A 4,020-nucleotide genomic window follows, 5' to 3' on the forward strand; every position below is an offset into this window, starting at 1 on the left:
GATAGCCAATAAATGAATAAATGACCAAGAGATTGAGACAGTGGTAAATGCTAAGAAAATAAAATAGGATGCTCTGACAGAGTAGTAAGGGAAAGGGTAGAGAGGAAAGACCGTCTGGGGAGGTGACACACAAGCAGGGGCCTAAATGACACAAGGGAGCAGCTTTACCCTAATGTGGGAACGTGTGCCTTGGCAAAGGCCTTTAGGCTTGAGTGAGCTTAGTATGTTTGTGTTTGAGGAACAGTAGGAGGGCCAGTGTAATAGGAGCATGGCAAAGGGGCAATGTGTAGGGGACGAGAGAGAAGAGCATGCGATTGCTCAGACGTGTAGGACATGGGAAGGAGTTTGACTTTTAATTTAAAGGTTGGACACCCCCTCTCCCCCAGTACCTGTTTTTGTTGTTTGTTTGTTAATGCTAGTAGTATCTGCATATATTCTCCTTCTGTTGTTCACCTGTTCCTAGGTTGTAGCTTCTTCAGGTCCATGTTCTCTCCTTTCTTTTGTCCTGGTTGCTGTTGTGAAGAACCTACCAACCTGCGAACAGGAAGATGTTATCTTTGAGGAAATATTTGGAGAAAACGCATGTGCTGTGGTGCGTTAGCCCTACCTCATAAAGTATATCTGGTCCTCATGCATGGCTTATTTTGAAACAAAGAGGGTACAGTTATGAAACTGAAGTCTAAATATAAGAAGTTTTATTAATAGCTGAGATACAGTCATTCAATTAATTGATTATTTTCAATTCAAAGTTTACTATAACATCAATTGCTAGTAATCTAATTCACATTTGAATCATATCTAAAGCTTGGCTTAGAAGAATATTCCAGAATGTTTTAAAAATTTACTAAGATTCCATCATCCCTTAGTATTGCCTATTACTGTTATTTAAAATGGGGCGGGGGAGAGGGGGAGAGGGAAAGCCTGTGAAAATAAACCAGTTTTGAAGTAGCATGTAAAAATGTTTTAAAAGTAAATGACCACAAAAAATTTCTGTTCAGCTCATCAAATTTGCCTTGGCCTAATCCATATTTACCAACTTACTTCCTCCTAGCTATTTCTATCATCTTCTATCATTAAACTAAAACAGTAGTTCTCAGTCTTGAAACTAGCAGAAATAACCCCCTGAGGGAAGTAATAACTACCTACCTCTTTGACTGTGCCTTCTCTGTTTACTTTGAGGCTTCTTTTTTCTCCTTGCGCCCCCTTAATGTTCCTGCCTGAGGTTTGTTCAAGTCTTCACTCTTTACTTTTCATACTCTTGCCTCTGATAATCTCATTTACCCTATGATTTCAATTACTGACTCCTTGCAGAAAGGGTCCCAAATAAGTGACTCTAGCTGAGCCTGTTCAAATTATAGACTCACACTCTAACTTTCTGCTGGTCATCTACATGTGGATATACTACCAATAATACAAACTTAATGTCTGTAAAATCAAAAGCATGATTTTCCTCCATCGATTTAACTCCTCTATTTTTGTTAATGCTCCTTACCTATGTTGCCTTGAGACTCTGAATCCTCTGCCTTCTCTCTCTTGGTCCCATCCTTACTATCATCACATGCTCTATTATCAATAACATCCTAACTAGTATTCTTATTTCCATTTGAGGAACATGTCAATTTGAAGCAATCTAAAGCATAGCTTTAAAAATGTTTCATATCTTCTTTAAAAACCTTTGTTTGCATTTGATTACTTATAGAAGAATGTTCAAATCCCCCAGTCTGCCATTCAAGAATTTAAGGATGTTACACTTTAGGTTCATTGCTTATTGTCCTATTGCTTACAGTTTATAAACAAAGTTAAACTTTATTTCTTAATATTTTCCCAGTTTAGTATGTGGTATCTTGTCTCTTTACCTTTGCTAATATCATGTATCCTGTCTCTAGCTTGGAGTACTGCACGATCTTCGAAACCTAGTTAAATTAATCTTTGCTAAGAAGCTTTATCTGATAGCTCCAGCTTAGCTGTGATCTCTGTTGATTTATTCCTATGGGCACCATGATGTAATAGAAAGTATGTGGGCTTTGGAATTATCTACATCTAGGTTCCAAAATCATCCTGACAGCTTTGGGACAATATGTAAGTTATTCAATTACTTTAAGTCTTGGTTTTTGCATCTATAAAATGGGAATAATACAGCTTACCAAGAAGTTCAAAAGAAATCTTGTGTAGTGTGATTGATGTCATCAGAAAATAGGCCAGTTGAATGCTACCAAGAAGCCTGAGAAGGTAGAATTTTCATTCATTCAGATATATTAAATGCTAACTAAGGATCAAGCACTTTAGAATATGATAAACAAGGTAAACACAGTTTCAGCCTTCACGGAGCTAGAAGTACTAGAATTTAAATTCCCTTCAGCCCAGAGTCTAGTCCTCTACTTTGCAGATTCAAAGATAACCTGGAATTGATTGGATTAATGGATGTGACTCTTGCTAACAACACCTTTAACATGGATGAAGGAAACCAGAAAAACAATGTCTCATTTAACGTAACTGTCAAACTGACCCTTCAACATGGTCTAACCAGGCACTTGTATGGAATCAGAAAAAGAAATAAAAAAGATTCAAATATTTGGTGGACTGGGGCTCTGATAGCCAGACAGGTCAATCTCCACAACAGGAAGATAGACTTTACAAAAAAAAAATAATAATAATTTATGTGTAGAAAGAGATGGCACCTGGAATATCGAGTTCAAGAGAATGATATCCAGAATGATACCCTTCTCCTATTTTCCTCAATTTCAGAAAGACTAGCAGATGATGTTCCCAAATATTCCTATGGATCTTTAAGGTAGGGATGAAAGTTCTTGCCACAGATCTCTGCACAAGCTGTTATCTCACGGTGAGAAGGGATAATGATGAAAGAAAGAAACAGAACTGTGAACTAAATTTGAGCAGGACTTATGAACCATCATGTGACAAAGAGAAATCAAGGGAAAAGAAAGAATGCACTCAACTGAGTATCTGCCATCAGGCAAAACAGCAGCTCAGGGTCAAGGACTACATTTCAGTTTCACGCCAAAAGAAATGTCATTATTTCCACACCCATTTTTAAGTTGTGGATTGTGCTCCTATTTAATGATGTGTTTGTTAATATATTATCTAAATTTCTTGAAGGCTGAGACAGGGCCTGGTTTGCCTTTCTATTGGAACTATACCCAATAGACAACACACTCTGCATCAATGCTTAAGAAAGGAATGAATAACCCATCTTATCTTTAAACAAAGTGCATACATATTGTCCAGGCATCATGCGTACATTGGGTCCCCATATAAAACAAACATTTTGGGACTGAAAGCAGGCCTTAGATGGCATAACACTTAAGTAGTACTAGGCTGGCCCCAGAAGAGGTTGAAATCTTATCTCTAGCTTCCTCCTATCCCTTTGATATTCGAGTGTCCAGTAAAATAGATCCCCAAGACACATTGACTGGGCATGTGTAGAAGAAAATATAGAGTCAGAATAGCCTTAACAAAATAATGTTTCTCTGGCTTTGTCCATACCCTTCTGCTGGCCATTTAGCCCCTCACAAAACTGTAAAGTACATAGTAATCATCATAAGCTGTTAATTATTACAATCATACACCACATAATGTTTTGGTCAACAGTGGACTGCTTATAAGATGGTGGTCTCATAAAATCATAATGGACCTGAAGAATTCCTATTGCCTTGTGACGTAACCATACTCAAATGTGCTAGCACATGCATTACTATTTCATTCAGCTCAGTCTATCCATGATAACGTCTGGGGTCACTCACTTGGAACTGGTGAGCTTCCACAGATGTCTCCCCTTTCCAAACCAATGTAGTAACAGCAGGATTGCCCCTTGTAGTTCTTATATTTTGATTACAAGACAACCTTCTGTGATAATTGTTAGGTAACTTTGAAGACAAAAAGAATTTCTTACAGCGCCAGGAGTGTACAAGGCAAGCCAAGGGCACACAGTAAAGTTGAGGATATAGAGTGTGAGTGCACATGCACGCATGTGCACTCTCTCTCTCTCTCTCTCTCTCTCTC

The sequence above is a fragment of the Pteropus vampyrus genome, unplaced genomic scaffold, assembly GCF_000151845.1.
Source record: "Pteropus vampyrus isolate Shadow unplaced genomic scaffold, Pvam_2.0 Scaffold2, whole genome shotgun sequence".
Lineage (NCBI taxonomy): Eukaryota > Metazoa > Chordata > Mammalia > Chiroptera > Pteropodidae > Pteropus > Pteropus vampyrus.